Source organism: Lissotriton vulgaris, chromosome 3_1 (assembly GCF_964263255.1).
Source record: "Lissotriton vulgaris chromosome 3_1, aLisVul1.2, whole genome shotgun sequence".
In the NCBI taxonomy this organism is placed as follows: Eukaryota; Metazoa; Chordata; class Amphibia; order Caudata; family Salamandridae; genus Lissotriton; species Lissotriton vulgaris.
The window spans coordinates 1534423964-1534441711 of record NC_141689.1 but is presented as its reverse complement, the minus strand read 5'-3'; the positions used below and the strand labels follow the sequence as shown (position 1 = coordinate 1534441711).

The window sequence follows — 17748 nt, the reverse complement described above, 5'->3', positions numbered from 1 at the left end:
GGTCTATCTTTCTGTCTAGGTCTATCTTGTCTATAGGCTTTGTAGCCTGTAGGTGTGGCAGTAACCATGTCCGGACCGGACGAGTCATCTGTCCAGGTCTCTGTGATAAAAAGTACGTCTACCTTTGAATCTGTTATCAGGTCGGCGATTTCTTGGCTATGTTTACATAGGGACCGTGCATTAATGAGGGCTATGGCAACATTATTCGGTTTAGGTTTTTGTTTTAGGGGGTTCTTCTCGCCTTGACGCAATGTCGTAAAAAGGCAGTGAGGACAACATTGTTTGATTTCATTATGCGTTTTACAAACATCGAATGTAGCACAGGCATGATTCCTTGGTATTCTTAGATTGAGGAGAGCGTCCTTGGGGTAGACCATGATGGAATCTTTAAGAGTTGGGCCAGGGGTCGTGGCCCTCGGCCCGGTCCCGGCGCGGACGGGCGCAGACGGGCTTGCCTTTGGCGCGCCTAGAAATTCATTATTATTTCATGCAGCTATACTGCCTTTTTTACAGCTTCAGAGTAATAAAAACGTAACCAGACATTCCTAGCATAAGATTAACACAATTGTGGATGGCAAAAGTACTTTGCACGCAACCGACATGACACAGGCATTACAAATTGTGATGTTGGAATACTAATTCTATGGGAGAGGCAATGCGGCCAAGTTGCCGACCTCTCCCCGTTCACACTCCCGGTTGCATTTGCAAGTTGTACAATACATGGTGAAACAGCTGGCACCCTACCCGATGGTGTGTGTCACACTGTGCCAAGCAGGAGATCCGGCTGTTCTGTTCTCAGTCTCATCTGACCCGCCCTTGGTCTGCCAGTCACTAGGGGACTGGGCACAGCTCATTGGAGATAACAGCCCTGCGGGCCTTGCCAAGCTCCACACGCACCGTGACGGCATCTGTGATGAACCAGGGCAGCCGATGGCATGACTCTGCAAACTGCACTGCCCGGACGGGAGGCAGGACCTCCTTAGGCATCTGAGGAAAATCCAGAGTGGTTTCTTCATTCAGGAAAACACAGTCTTCTACCTCAAAATACGCCACAGATGTCAAAGGCCTGCTGCAAAACGTGACTGAATGCAAGGCAAGGCCCACTGCTCTTGTAGGAGAGACCGTTGAAAAACCAGAAACTCCTCCCATCAGCTACAAACACGGGCGGAGGTTGCGACTATATATATTTGTCACACAATCACCTTCAAATGAAAAACGAGCAACGGGCCAGTCTTTTATATAGCACGGACTTTACCTGGGCTCCGACGTGCTGGTATCAGGGACGCTGTCTCCCCCCTGCGCTTAGCAATGCCTCCGCGGCCGCCGACGCTCGGCTCCTCTCCATCGGCCACACATAAAACGAAACTGAAACATACGAGGCACGCGACGTGAGCTGTCTACGGTAGAAGCTCACGTGTGCGACCCAAACCCAAGGCGCATTGCAGAGTCGGATTCCAACGCGCGCGACCCAATCCCAAGCCGCGCGTCTGAATCCGACTCTGCCTTGCTTCTTAATGTGCGCGTGGCCATCTTCTGTATCCAGTCCTTGTCGGCTGAAGTCGGCTGAACTGACAGCTATAGGCTCTCATCGAGAGCACGCTTTCGCGCACTTTTCGCAGCGAGACCTATAAAGGGGGATGGAGATGACCCCGGGTGCTACAGGCCGATTTCTTTAATAGACTCCATGGTTAAGGTTGTGGGATGGGTTACTCTGGAACGACTGCAAGCCGGGGCAGAAAAAAACTCAGTTTTTTCAGATATACAATATGGATTTAGAGAAGGCCTGGGGACCATCGAGCAGAGCCTAAATCTGTCTTTACTGGTTGGCAAATACACGCGAGTCAAGAAAGGTCACTTTTATCTGGCATTTGTTGACCTTATTGCAGCCTTTGACTCAGTAAGATATAGATGTCGGAGTCGATCCACACATTATACTTTTTTTAAGGCGCCTGTATGAAGGCGCATCCACGAGTGTGCGCTTAGGTTTGGCTGGCGAGCTCACACCTGCTTTCTCTGTAACGGTATGTGCTAAGCCCTGCTTAGGAATATTCAAGACTTCCCCTCTGTGAATGGACGTCCCATACCTGCGCTCCTTTATGCGGAAGATGCAGTTTTAATGTACAGAACCCAAATAGGACTTCAGAATGTTCTAGATAGTTTTACTGTGTTTATGAAGGACCTCGGCCTTACCACTAATATCTTTAAGACTTTCACCATGAGTTATGGACGTGGGGTTCAAAGAATGAAAACTACGTTCATGGACGGACAAAAATAAGTGCAGACATAAAGTTTTTCCTACTTAGGCATTTTATTTAATCAAAGGGACTCGTGGGCACAAACTATACTCGCTAAGAAACTGTCATTCATCAAGACTACAGTGGCCTTGATGTCATTTTCAAGAAAGCTAGGCAGGAAGCCCCCAGGTGAGCTTAATGAAATGTATAAGGCTAAGTGCACCGCTAATGCAATATACGGGCGGGGGTATGGGGTTTTGCTAATGCTCTCGCTATACAAATTGTCGAATATTATTTTCTAAGATTTTTATTATCGGTGCCACCCAGCACATCCTCTTTTGCATGTCATGTAGAGTTAGGTCTTTCATGTTTTTTAGACCTTATTAAACTAGAACCTGGTAGATCTTGGCCTGATATCGCTCTGGGAAGATCCATCAACGGCTAAATTTCCAACAAAAAAGGAAAAATATTGGGAGAGGATCGCTTTTAACACCTGGAGACATTGTGAAGCAGCCATATTGACAAGAAGATTCCTAGAATTCAAATACACTACCCACTTCGAACCTTACTGGGATATCATAATTAAACCACAAGAAAGGAAGCTGCATTTCCAGTTGAGGGTGGGTTTGTTACCCTTCAGATCTTTCACGGCAAGGTGGTCTAATCCAACTGACAATAAGTGCCCATTCTGCCCGACCCATAAAGAAACAGTAGCACACATGCTTTTTGCCTGTCCAGCCAATGCAATCCCCCGTCGGGTTTGGCTGAGACCCTTGTGTAAACTGTTAGGCACACGCAGTAGTGCAGAAGGCGAAAGAATCATATGCACAAGCACATCATCTACCATCGTAACAGCTGTTGCAAATTATCTTGGATGGGCGTGGGTACTAAGGACAAAATCAATGTTAATATAACATCTACAGGTTTGTCTGCCACACTGATGCATTGTTGCAAACATTATTTGACACTTGTTATGGGGCTTTCTCGAGTCCCTAGGTCTTTATGATGAAGTTAATCTTGTTGTGAACTGCCATTTTAAAACCATGGGCAGTTTTTTATTTATCATATATTTTTAATAATCCAAGGGTTTTTTAAATGATAATTTTTTATCAAAGCCGACATACATATCAGCCCTATTGTTAGAATTGGATTTTTATATGAAACTATGGTCATTTCTTGTTATATGCTTTTATGATTATATGTCAAATAAAGCTTTACAAAACGAACGAAAACTAGAACCAGTCCTTCTATGGCATAGGATTTGGTCAAAGGACCAGACAAAGCTAAATAGGGAGATCATACAGGACTGTCTTAAACTGGAAGGGGCCCTAAAGATCCCCTGGATAAAGCACATCCGTGATTTCAGAAAGGTCATTGGGCACCCAGAATACTTCACCGACCCTACTGCCTTACGGACAATTTCCAGAAAGGCTTTAAGATAGGAGTGTTTTGAACTATTGGGTATAGCAAGAATGTCAGGAGCAATTTTAAAACCCAGTGTAAGGCAACATCAGTTAATTGTAACTGCTACTCATATAGAATCTTACCTCACTTTTGTACTGGGTAGCTTTGATAGACGGTTATTGACCTGGTTCAGACTGAATATCGTCCACAGGCATGTGACCCTCCCAAAAATTAATGACTGGTCACAGGATTTGCCTCTCTGTCCGTGTGACAATCATTCTACCCAGTCCACAATTCACGTGGGCTTATTTTGTAAATGTTATGCTGCGTTGAGGAAAACATGGATTTTACAGCTTTTAAAACTACAGGGTCTATGCCGCCCTGCATTAATTATACTTCAGACGAACAAACTGCCTGGTGCTTAGTTACGTTTTTTAAGAAGGTACTCCTCCAAAGGAGGGTTAACGTCTCCAGATATCCAATATTATGCTTGGGCTTTCCAATTATCTTTTTCAAGAATGCTTCTAAAACACCAGTGGATAACCCTAGTGGGAGGATGTTTCGAGCTATGTTGGAGGGGTCAGAACTTTCATCTGACGGTTTTCTTTTTAGTTTGGGGACCAGAAATTCTTTTAAAAGATAAAATTTAAAACTCTTCATTCATTGGCCAGTAGTTGGTCCATAATTAGGAGACGAACAGGGATGAGCTACTTTTCCAACTTAGCCCCCATCTGGGATTCGCCAGGCACTCCTTTGTGTCTTAAAGACAGGCTGGCATGCTCAATAAAGGAAGCCGGAATTCTTAACTGGGGAGAACTGATAGCAGGAGGTTCATTGTTACCCTGGGAGGCTTTGCGGGAGAGAGTCGGGCCAAGGTTAACCAACTTTAAATACATACAATTGACCAGTTGGGCTCAGGCATTGATAAGGAAGGGAGCCCCCCTGGGAAATTACAGCAACTTAGAAAATGTATTGATGACAAGACCAGGGGGGGGGGAAAGGAGGTTGTATGTTGGTACTGGGCAATCCTGGAGGAGATAGATGATGACATCAACCTCCCGGAGGTGCTATGGGGTAGCAATGTGGGGGAACAGTGCCAGCATTTGTGGCGGAACTCTTTTAGTTTACTGTATAAAATTGTGAAGCCAGCTTGGCTGAGACGAAACCACCTATTTACTTTACATCGGGCATATCTGTCGCCACAAAAATTAGCCAAATTTCAGCCTGGTAAAAAGTGTAACAAATGTGATCTTGCAGAAGCTTCAGATGTGCACATGTTTAAAGAGTGCCCAGCCATTAGCCGTTTTTGGGAAGAGGTGATGGATGCCCTTTCTTCTATTCTAAATATCACTTTGAGTAGCACTCTCCCTCTGATTATCTTCGGGATTGATGAAAACATCTTAGGGCATGCCAGATCCTTCCTGTTTTTTGCAGTTTTAATGGCAAGGAGACAGATCTTTAGGTTTTGGGTGGATGCAGCCCCTCCTACATATGCAGGATGGTTATCGTCCCTATATGAAGTTTCTAAAGTAGACCTGGCCAGATCCTGCAGTAGGAAAAGAGTTGCTTTTTGGGAATACCTGATCCAGTGGAAGTAGGTTTCCGGGTTTTTTTTTTCTTTTTTTTTTCCCCGGATCCTATGATTATGCCGGTTTCCCTGCTCCATGGACCTACAACAAGGGTCTTTCTCCGAATCTCTGGTCCAACAGGCCGAAATATGCCTAGATGGAGTTTTCTTAAGGTCCCCCTCTTTGTGTGTGGTTTTCTCCTTCTTCCGCCAATCTAAGATCTGTTCTCTTCGTGCAACTGTCTGACGCACACTATAGTTTCCTGGTGGGCAGGACAAGTTAGCACAATATGGTGGTCGGTGGTTTCTTCAAACACACATAAGGGTTCGGCAAATGAGGACAAAAAAAAAAAAAGAAGGTACTCCTCCAAAGAAAATTGTACATAACAAATGAAGCCTAGCATAAATAGCTGTCGGATATTTTTATGGTGTTATTGCTGTTGGTTTAATGACACCTGATATCGTAATATCAGTATAGGATTACTGTTTTTAAAGTCTGTATAATATTGTGATGATATGTCTTTTTGTCTTATGTGCTTTTATGACTGTTAAATAGCCAGTCGAATAAAGCTTTCCTTGACTTGACTTGACATAATCCTAGGATTACTGTTTTTAGAAAATCTGATTTGTGTCAAAAGGCATTGGGGGGGGTGCATGGGAACACCCGTGCTCCACCCATGGACCACCTTCTCGATGCAGAGTAATGCAAGGCAGCAATGTACACATCCAGTGGCCGTGATTGGGGAAACCTGTCTTGGGCATCTTCGACAGGCACTTCTAGTTTATTGCCGATCAATTTTTACACCTACTTAAAATACTTGGGGAATTTTAAACTTTTCGCACACTATAGAATAGTGAACAAGCCTCCTGAACTATTTTGGGGAAAATTGTACTTTCCCAAAATATTCTGCAGCTGACGTCAGAAAAGTACATTTGACGGCTTAGTGTCCCCTCACTACCTGCTGTCCTGGGGAAGCTTCTCTTGAAACCATAATTAGCAGCCATACAAAGGAAAAGATGCATTTCACATCCCATAGCTTTGAATTTATATTCAGTAGTATCTGGGGCCGATGCAACCATAACTAATGACTATACATAGACAAACATGTCCTTGGATGCTCACACCCTAGAGACCACGACTAACAGCATCTGGACTTTCTAGCCTTGGACCCTGTAGCCTTACACAGGTTGTATCGGGAGACTAGCTCCTTGCATGTCTAGGTACATGCTGTAGTAGAATGAGGTTAAAAAGTCTGTGAATGCATAGCGCTGTCATTTTAAGTTCAATGATACAGCACCGTGCGACAAGGCCCATCTTCAATATATATTTAGAGCAGCAGAGGTTGAAAGAGATGATAGGCAGGTCAATCAGAGAATAACACGCCCAATCTCGATAAATCACTGTACCACCAAATGGTCCAGCTCCACTTTGGTTCTTTGGTCAGATATCAGAGAACCCTCCTAATTATATTCACCTCAACCTTGCCCTGTACAGGTACATAGATCTGTCTTATTTTATTATTAACAATATACCTGGCAATATACTCTTCTGTTCAGAGATGCCCCGAATACGGTCTAGTCCCCAATCCATGCACTGTTCTTGTCACCTTTTAATAAACTTCGGGCCACTCTCCTCTAAGCGCTAAGAGACCTGTCGGTGATTAGGCGCTATATAAATGCCAGTCAACATTAACGTTAATATATACACCAGAAGCCATTGAAATACTGATGGGAAAGCTGATTTTGGAAAACTAGAGCAAAAAAACTCCATTATGATCTATTTTTTAATACCAAGATATTTTGGTTGGTACTAAGGTTGCTAAAAAATAAATTCTAAAGACAAGATGTTTGGATTTAGAAAAATATTCACAAACATAAACGTTTAGGAATGAGAGAATAGATAAAGGGGCAGTGATGGTATAATGCAGCATAGATTTAAGATTATGTATGAGCTAAAATGGCTATGGTTACAACTGTTGTTTTTCTACTGACAGCTGTTTGAGGTAGTGTTGCAGGTGAAAAGATGACAGTACTGTGATTTCTGTACCTGGCACTGATGAGTAATGCTGCAACCTTATTTCGGATATATCTGTGCCGTTTTGGGAGGTTTTGTGAAAAGACTATGAAGAATGGGGGAGGTGTAATAATTACCATCTTGCTTATGGTGCATTTGTGGAAAAACAGTTGTGTGCAAAGAAACTGAGGAAAAACACACTTGCTTTGTCTTTGTGGTTGAGAAGTGGCTCAACAGTGCAATTTCAGCAGGTGGTGCATCCCCAGCTACTCCTCATCTTTCCCACATATACATTTCAAAAGAGGAGTAGAAGAACTCAGGCTGTCAAAGGCTAAAGGGATGTAAACTAGCAAAGTTCAGGTTGCCCTGAGGTTAAGCTCATTCTTTTGAGATCCAACTTGTATTTAATAGTGTGAATGAATATAGCACATTTAGCTTTTTCAGTCAGTGGCGTAACGAAACTTCAGGGGGCCCCCCTGCAAGGTAAGTGGAGGGGGCCCCTCCGGACTCTATCAGGTGCTCTCCGGATGAAGTGCCGTGCTGAGAGGGCCTCCTGGAGCTTGGGGGCTGCGGGGCCTGTGTTAGGCCCCTGGTTGTAACTGCGAAAGGGTTGCACTGTACATAAATCCCTGACTCTCCTTTTTCAGTCCTAATGGAGTGTAACTATCAATGAACCCAACTTCTGTTATGGATGGCCATACAAGTGAAGGCAAAAACCTGCTTTGAAGAAGACATATGGTCAAGTCTTAGACCCTGGCCAGGGTTCCTTTGAATAAACAATTAATTTGGTCTAAATAAAATGATCGAATCACATCTGTATCTCTCATTAGTTCTCACCTACTAGACAGCACATACGCTGTCTGTTGTACAATGTATCGCTTGCTTCCAATGGGTTTAGAACCCACCTATTGCTTACCATTGGTTGATTTTATTGTCACTCACATTTGCTGTCTTCTTACTTGTAAACTTGAGTGGGCTGTCCTTCTTCTCATATTTGTCACTCCCTTGCACCATGGACGCATTACTTGGCACATTCCACTGCTCACTTTTCAGGCACTACGTTTTTCTTTTTTTAACCATTCCTAAAGAGTGCATATGTTTTCCAGCTGTCTTTTCACCGTATGCGCTCTCCCTTGTGCCCGTGTGTTATTCCCTGACCCGCTCCATTACTCGCTCACCTGTTTACATTTCCCCCACCAGCCCTCCCTGCTGCTCAATCTGCCCATTAGTTTGCTTTCGACCCTGCGCTCCTCCGTACAGCTTCCAACATACTAGGGCCCATCGTGCTGCATCTGCCCTGCTCTCTGTCGCTTCCGCATGCCGCCTTGCCGCTTCCTAAACCCCTTCTCTTCCATGAATAGGATGCCAGCTCATCGTATTCTGCCCAGCACCCCCGACGCTCCACGTTGCAATCTCTCACCTGTGTTTCTCCCTTTGCACTTGAACCCCAAAGAAGCTGAGGATAACTGGATCAGCTTTGTCAGAGAGTATATAAACTGCACGACTTTTGGATCAACAACACTGGTGAACAAATACATCAGCACTATCTCTAAAGGGGCACAGTGGCCCTCAGGGAGGCCCCTAAGACCTACAATCACGGCCAGGGGTGTCACAGTGGAGGAGGTCAGGCCCCTTCCTTTCTTTTACTGAAGTGAACGACTCACCCCAGCTGTGCTTCTGCCCTCTCATAGACACTGCAAAATAGTCGCTCCATTCTGCTCCACAAGTTTTAGATGTGACTTCAAGGATTCAACAGTTTTACATTACAATTGTTTGGTCTCACCTTAGAGAGGAAAGAATGTTAGCAGTCCCCAGGCTACAGCCTAGTAAGGCCCACATTCATTTAAGTAATGAGGAAAGGGTGGGATGGGGGAGAGGTCTCTAAAAGCGGTGTGGTCCAAGTATTTAAAAGTGCGGCTTAACAAACGTGTACTATAATCCTGTGCTTTCTTTACACGTCATGCTGCATTACCAGTATTAAGGCGCCTCTTGATGATTTTCTGCTCTTGATTCCAGACATATCACATAACAATAAACATACACCTAAAACAAGGCCGATGTATTGGCACTGTGATTGCTTGTTAACTGTTAGATATAAAGATGCTACAACCATGATTTCTTGTAAATAATTTGTAATGGTAATTATAAATGGGACATATGTGACCATTACTATGTGCACAATATAGAGAGGCTAAGGATTGGGGGATCATGTAATATGAACAATGTGACGGCCTACTGACTCACACTGCCTTCAGCCTCAGCTCCTGAGCTCCAGTCATGCCCAAACATGAACACCCTCTCACAACCAGAACTCACCTGGAAACCTAATTGCGACTCCTCTCACATGTACCACAGAAGCATTGGAAAACAATTGCTCAGCAAATTTTAGACCAGACATCTTTGTTTTGCTCATATTTAGTAAATTATAATTACAATTCAAAATTACACTAAAGAGACTTTACAAATGTTATCAATATCAAAGTCTTTACTTATATAAAATATACAGTGAATATACAGTATCATATTGGTAAAACTATCGGCAAAACCAGAATGTCCCAAAGAGGATACCTATCAGCTTTGTCAATGCTTTCTTTTTTCTAATTGTGTTATGTGTGACCCATCCAGATCCTTGTATGGATTCTATTTTCAAAAGCCTTTGTTGAGTCCTAAGCAATCACCAGCTCATGTTTTGTCTCTTGGCACCAATCCAAATTTGATTTGACTATATCTCTGAGCTGTCTAGTGTGCACAATTATTTTCATCTGTAGCTGTAACAGATTGTTGCTATAAAGCCGGTTTTAGACCATTGACCTTTGACCATTGACCTTTCATGATATTTCCAGTGGGCCCAAGTCCCAATAGGCCACTAGGATAACTGCTTATTTACATTAACCAAAGAACTAAGGGCCAGATGTAATAAGACAGGATTCACAAAAAGTGGACGCAATTTGTGCAATGACTATTGGCAAATCCTGTAGTATTTTGTAACGGGAAGGGGTATGTTGAGGACCTGTAGGAAATTCACCTTTTCTACATGGTGACCTGGTATTTAACATCTTTAGCTGGACCCTATATTTTTGCTGGCTCTAGAACTCTGTACACCTTACCCCACTTAACCAGTAGAAAGAGTCAGTACTCCTCCTCTAAACATGGTTGAATTGTCACATACCAAATTGGTATATTTAACTTACCTAAATGTCCATAGTATATGGTACAAAGTGTACCAACGGCCTGTAAGTTCAATGTCATTAGTAGACAGAAGCACCTATTGTGCCATCTACTACAGTGACAGTGTAAAACCTGGCATCAGGCATACCAGCGCAGCCTGATTGTAGCAGTATAAAACCTTAAATTTGACATGTCAAAATAAAAGCTTTTTACAGTTTAAAACCTCCCTTTTAAATATTAATAAGACACGCATATGCAGGCCTGGTCACCCAAAAGGTTGGGTGCATGCTGTTTAAAAGTAGGACGTGTAGATATTCAATGATAACATGTCTTTACATGTATTATCATACAAAAGCTATCTATCACTGTGGTAGTCATAGCTGTCCAACGTAGAAACAGATGAAAATCATAACACACAGTACAGAATAAAATCCTAAAACTGTATCTCGAATAATGGGACTAACTATAATTAAAGGTTTATTTTTCAGTCTGATTTTTAATAAATATTAAGGAAAAGTAACCTTTAGAAAGTTACCTTTCCCCAGCCAGAAGTCTCTGAACGCTCATCTCCATTTGCTCTCCCACTTCTGCCAGTCACTAGTTAGCATTTAAATAGGTGTAAATGAGTGTGAAATGTCTCCCATGAGAAATTGAAAGGCGGACCTGAATGGGAAGAGATGACCGATCGGAACTTGACAGAATATGCAGGGTGGAGCTGTGAGCATCCTTTTAGACATTCCAGCATCAAAGTGTGTTTGAATGTCAAATCCTGCTTGAAAGGTATGCTGGGGTTTACTTATAACACTTAGGAAACAATTCAAAGAGGCTACCCCTGTCACAGGCAAATGTTAGCTGACCCCTGGGCTGGGCTGTCCATTGTCCCCCTCAACCAAGTAGGCCTTTTTTTATGTTACAGTGTCAAATCCTGCTAGAGTGTAACACCCTGCATGCCAGGTCTGCTGGAGTTTACAAATAACACAGGGGGTGCGCTAAAAAAGTCGAGAACAGGATGTCAAAGAAATTCTTGTGTATCTACTGTATGGTTGCTGGAAATCCACACTTCGCTCTACCAGACATCTGTGTCCAGGTTTAATAAGGATACAGTGGCAGCCTCAAACTGGATTTTAGTGTTAAATGTGAAAGGTATTACCATAGTACGCTTTCCACGCACACCCTCAGTCGTCAAAGCCCAAGTGTAACCGAAGACTTCCACCATCTTGGAAATGCCCAGATTGAGTATGGTTGGCCATGAGATCTTTTACTGGGTTAGTTAGGGTATACCCAGGGGTAATTCCTACCCACTATCTTTAGTCAGACATGAATGTGGCACCTCCAGGCACCCACTTCAGAACACTTCTTGACATGTGCAAAATCAGAAGAGGACTGAACTTGATATCTGTTGCTCTCTGAGAAATGAGAAAAGTCAAGAAGACTGGAATTGAACATCCCTCTTTTACTCAGGACAAAGAAGTGGACTCTAATGGCATACGGCTGACCTCCAGTTAAATTTAAAGGTATACAACAAGCTATGAGAGGCCTTTTCCTGCAACTGTTCAGCTGTCCAGTGGCAACAAGAGCTGTACTTGACTTTGTCTGTTTGGCCTCTGTCTGACACCCTGTGAGTCTTTAAGTGTCTCCCTAAGGTCCCGGGGGGCTTTAGAAGCGTCACCTTGTGGTGGATTGTGACTTAGAGGACTAAAGTCAGAAGGTAAAATCTTCGACCACGACAAACCTGGTTGGAGTTTCTGACCATACTCCATCGTGTTCAGCCTCATTTTGCAACTAGGTCCCAGAATATTTCAGCCATTGACTTTTATTGGCACTTTATGCTCATTTGAGTTATTCCTAATTAAAACATTTAAATTCATATGTCCACTTCCCCTTACTGTATTTTTGTCATCTATATGTTGTTTTTTAAAATTTTACTCTGTTCCTCTAATTTGGTTTGGTCTTCTTATTGTGTTGCAGTTCGACATTATTACTGTTTTGATACTGCATAAATACCATACACATTGCCCTAGTGTAAGCCTGTCTGCTCTGTGCCAATGCTACCAGGCGGTTGAACTTAGGTTAAGTAGCTGACTTTGAAGGTTTACCCTTATAAGAGTTGTGAATATTCCTTGAAGTCTGTAGTCACCTTTACCAATTAATAATCCAATTTCTTGAAGGACCCCGTCCAATTTGAGATCGGGTTATCACTATCTTTCAGTAGTCAGTAAAATGTTAATGTTTTGTTTATGGATTACTGTCCCAAACATTAATACATACCATTATAAATTGCTGTTTGGAAATGAAGCCCTATATACGCCTGTTCCAAATAGTGATTCTAAACAGTTTCCTAAACCCATTTAGCGATTTGATAACATCTTACCGAATTGCTAAATGTGTTTAGTGCAGTAAAAAGAAAACATTTTTGAATCACAGAGTTTGTGACCAGAAAAAGCATTCGTACACCTGGCACCAAGTTTTAAGCTGAACGTCTGGAATTTCATTGAAAAGTAAAGATTTCCTTCCTACACTCCACATACATATCTGAAATATGCCCTGTGATACCAATTTCATACCCTGCACCAATAAGCTCCACCAACCCTCCAAAAAGCACTCGAAAGCTAAAAGTCTAACGTCACATCGGCCTACAGACCAGACTTGAGCATGGAGCATGACTTGAGTTTGCAATGGAGAATAACAAGTGGATGAGGTTTTACCGAAGCGTGCACGCTTTTCCAAATTTCGACCTATTTACCCAGTGCAAATACATCCAGGTTATACATTGCCATACCACAGGGCATAGTTAGTCTGAACAGATGCCTACAGGACCTGTGCTGAAGCTCACAGGTGAACTGCACAATGAAGTCAAAGAGGTGTAAATGCATTTGGCATAAAGGAGCAGTGCCACAGGAGTTAGTGAGCCACCAAAGTTACACATGGGGAAATTGCGATATTTTAATAGTCAAAAAGAGCTGTAGCTGAGCTGCACCACATGGGGAAATTGATTTGCACAGCAACTGAACAGAGAGCTTCATTACAGCCCATAATTGAATGAAACCACAGGGCTATCTGAGCAGCAGCAGCTTCCGGTGGCATAACTGAGCAGCACCACAGCTGCCAGGAACTTCTGAGCAGCATCAGAAAGACACTGCCTGGCATTCGATACTAGTATCTTCACATCTAATGCCAGCACAGTGGCAAATGTTTGCAGCAATTGGGAAAGTATGTTATTTTCAGGCACAAAAAGTATCAGGTTCTCGACAGACATACACTGGCAAATATATATATAATGTGCATTACATCTTGAAAAAAATATTACAAAACAATCGGATGTGTTTTTTACCTGGTACAATGATTAGTTATAATGGTCATTTCCCTACAGGAAGTCAACTGCTAGGTAAGCTAAACTCTCACTGCTTACTTCTGCTGTGAGTTCGAGCAGTGACATGGCTATACTACACAGACCGTTAAACGATGTACAACCGAAATGGAAGTCAGTAACACGCTTTTGCTATCCATCAGCCCTATTACAAGACACATACTTTCCTGACGGATACAAACGTATTTCCGGCTGCTTAAGATTCATGCTTTTGAGAAATGTGTCTGGTCTTGAAAGATTGAATCATCTGATGCACTACCTGTCCGAAATGTGTGTAAAACAGGTGGCTTATTTTTTTTTGCCAGAAATGCATTATTTGACAATTATTAAAAATATCTTTATATGGCGCACCAGATGCATCTTGAGAGTTGCACTCCCACCAACAAGCCTGCTGCTGCTGCGAGTAGAGCTAGTTAACATTTACTTGCAATAGTTAAACTAAAGAACAGCGAGTACTCTGTAGCAAACCGAAACCATTTTTGTAACACACACTCACTGTATATATGCAGCCTTTGCCATTTCATCCTTCATCGGAGCTTCTCTTCCTACTGCATAGTGCATCTGTCAAGAGTTATGAGTCCTCCCTTCACGTGAGAGAAACTCTTTCAAACAGGTTTCTTTCTGTTATAAGACGCAGCTGGCAAACCAGCTAGCGCGGAGCCGCGCCAGTCCTTCCTCGAAGCTTCCCTCTTTCTGGTGGCAGCCGGATGTGAGTGAGAACCCCCCTCCCATGTCGACACCTGACTGGCTTGCGTCAACTACTTGGGGTCATGACGTCAGGCTATCAATCATCGGCGCTTGCAGCAGGAATCTGATGAAGTGACGTTTATCCATTATCCCACCCACACTGAGACGCCAGTAACGCATAGACTGCTGAAGGCAGGCCTGCTCAGGTCGAAATGGCTCTTAGAGGTTGCAGGCTGCGTGGCAGCAGAAGGGGCCGGGGGCCCCTGGGGGCCCCTGGAGCGCAGAGGCCCCCCCGCACTGCGGGGGCTGCAGGGGCCTGTGTTACGCCCCTGTTTTCAGTATTAGGTACCACAAACGTTTAAAATAGAACTGAATTATCTTGTCATAGGTCTGAAAATGTAGAGGCAGAGACTCAACGCTGCTCTATATCCCAAGGGCACTAGCCCGTTACACCAAAGGGATGCTTACAATCCACATTGCTTAGGATACTGTAAACAGAAACTACCACACTACACTTCATTCGCGGGACAGGAGACCACACGGCAGCATCTTTATGAAACATATTTTCCACGCAAAACGACATCCTACTGACATATGACCTGCATCCTAACCACAGTAAATCCTTTCATGCATTCCAGCAGTGGGAGACTGTAACATCCTAGGCATGCTAACCCACCACCCAGCCCTACATCCTAAGAGCACTAATCCAGTGGAACCTGGATCTAGATATCCAGATGCGCGATGCCAGGATCAAGCCATCATAAAGTGTATGCATTTCCAAATCGGAGGTCATAGAAACATACCTAGAGGCAGATAAGGACGCAGACTATCATGGTGTCTGCCCATTCCATGCCTCTTGTTTCCACTGTAGTTTTCCTCAGTGTCTATTTCATGTTCTGTTGAAAGGATGTCCCTTCCCGCAACAGTAGCCCGCTGTATATGATGCTTAAACAGGCAATGTAGGATTAAATCTTATTAGAACATTGGAATGTTGGGCGCTCCATTAAAAACAGTGGAGTGCTCCGGTCTTCTAATGGCTGGCAGAAGCCCGGCGCTTCAAAATTCCAATGTTTGCTCACAGCTGTTGCTGTGACCAAAAGGCCTCACGGAGCCCGAGGGGATTTTAATCCCCTCGGGTCTTTGAGGTCTTTGTTTAACAAATTAGAACATTCTGCCCTCTAGGGGCGACATGTTCCAATAACCTTAGAGCCCTCTGTAGTGGGCTCTACTGGCCGTTAAAGGCCTGCTCCCTTAATAAAGGCCCTCGCCTTTGACTTGGGCCTATAATGCTGAAGTGGTCCTTCTATGGCTGGTAGAGCCTGCGATGGTGGGCTCTAAGGCTATATTAGAACATTGGAATGTCGAGCACTCCATTGTGGACAATGGAATGCTCCAGGCTTTTACTGGCTGGTATAATCCTGGAAAGCAATATTCCAGTTTTTTTTTGTTTCACAGCTGTTGCTGTGAACAAAGGCCTCTCGGACCCAAGGGGATCTAAATCCCCTCTGGCTCCGAGAGGCCTTTGTTTTTTACAAATTTAAACATTCTGCTCTCTAGGGGCTGAATGTTCTGATAGCCTTAGGGCCCTCCGTAGTGGGCTCTACTGGCCATTAAAGGCATGTTCCCTTGTTCAAGGCCCGAACCGAACGTTGGAGCTGGCCTTTAATGGCCGGAAGAGCCCGCTACGTCGGGCTCTAAGACTGTATTAGAACATTGGAATGTTAGGAGCTCCATTGAAGACAATGGAGTGCTCTGGGTTTCTAATGTCTGGCAAGAGCCCGGAGCTCCAACATTCCAATGTTTGTCGTTCACAGGTGTTGCTGTGAACAAAGGCATAAAGGAACCCGAGGGTTTTAAATCTCCTTGGGCTCACTGAAGCCTTTATTTTATATGTTAGAAGATTCTGCCCTATAGTGTGGGTTTTGTTCCAATAGTGTAATAGCCCTCTGTAGCTCGGCTATACTGGCCAATAAAGGCTTGCTCCCTTGTTAAAGGCCCGAGCTGCAGGCTACAGAGTGCCTTTAATGGCCAGTATAGCACGCTACGGTAGGCTATAAGGCTATAATAGGGGCAGCTATCCGGGAATACTCCTGGGATGGGCAGATTACTTTTCCAGAGGGCTCCTCTTCCGGCTGTATAGAGTTCACCATAAAACAGAACTCTCCACAGAGATAATACGATAACCTGTGCAAATGCACATTGCTTTTCTCTCCATGGAAAATATTTTTCATCATGTAGAAAGTCTCAGTCAAATTTGGGGGATGATTCCCACCCTGAAAAGAAGTTACTCCAGCCCTTTACTATATAGTAAACCTCTGACCATTTCCAAGGTGGGAAAGGGAAGAGTTGGAGATTTTGGAATGTCTACAAACATGAATGTTTGTGCACATTCGCAAACGCCAAGGCATACCGTGTTCTGGAATACCACTTCCCAGAGCCTCACCCCATGAGGCTCGGTTTAAAAGTGCAGAGATCGCTTTACTGGTGAGTTACGCCTGCTGGGAATCAGGCTTAGTGAATTTCTGGCAAGCATGTAAAAGTTGAACTTGGTTGTAAACCTATGTTTACGACCGAATTTATCTTTGCGAATGGGTCCCTGTGTTGAAAGGCAATGATGTTGCACATAAACATTATTTAGACTACAAACGTTTCACATCCAAAACAATTATTTCTACAGGGTTGTTTAAAAAGCATGTGTATAATCGCCCTCTTGTGCTTGGAAACACAGCCTTGATGTCTCCACGCATCAAACTTATTTTAACTTGCCTTTAGAGACATTTGTGGAGTTGGATTTAATTTAAGTCCATGGATGACCCTCCTTTTGCTCTTGTATAATACTAAATCATTATTCAACAACACAGTGTCTGCCATCAACGTGCAATGGGCCATTTTTATTAATGTAAGCGCTGCCACACGCCCAAAGATTTAAATAATTAAAATTCCTTGTTAAGAAAACAGCATAATTTCTCTACTGCTTACCCTAAATGCTCTCGTTCCCAGAGTTGCATGCAGGCTCCTGTCAGCGACTGTGCACTGCGGCCTGAACCTTGAGACCAGGATAATGATGAGAGCTGGTACCACACTCGGGCTGATACGGAAACCGTACCCGAGTTAATAAATTACACTGGATAACAGATGCTATATTGCAGTCTTTTGTCCCAGCAGAAAAAGTAGTAGCTGTCCGCCCACTTCTGCTGTCAAACGACGAACTCTCGCGGCTCCCAAAGGGAGAAATCAGCCTGACAAGGGACAAGTGTTCTGTTTACTTAAATATGAAAGTTTTCCCGTTATTTGCAACAGCTTTATT

At 43.6% G+C, this 17748-nt stretch overlaps 1 protein-coding gene across 2 annotated transcripts in view; it reads right to left on the bottom strand.

Annotated features, from left to right (window-relative positions):
• GIMD1 (GIMAP family P-loop NTPase domain containing 1) overlaps window positions 1–17476 on the bottom strand; it is a 104484-nt gene extending 87008 nt beyond the window's left edge. The window contains exon 1 of one of the 2 annotated variants that reach the window (XM_086962025.1): window positions 17421–17476. The gene's annotated coding sequence lies outside the window, so the exon portion shown is untranslated. Of the gene's footprint in view, window positions 1–14250; window positions 14449–17420 lie in introns of those variants that run through there. The other variant, XM_086962024.1, reaches the window with a different exon arrangement.
• Between the last annotated feature and the right edge of the window lie 272 nt (window positions 17477–17748).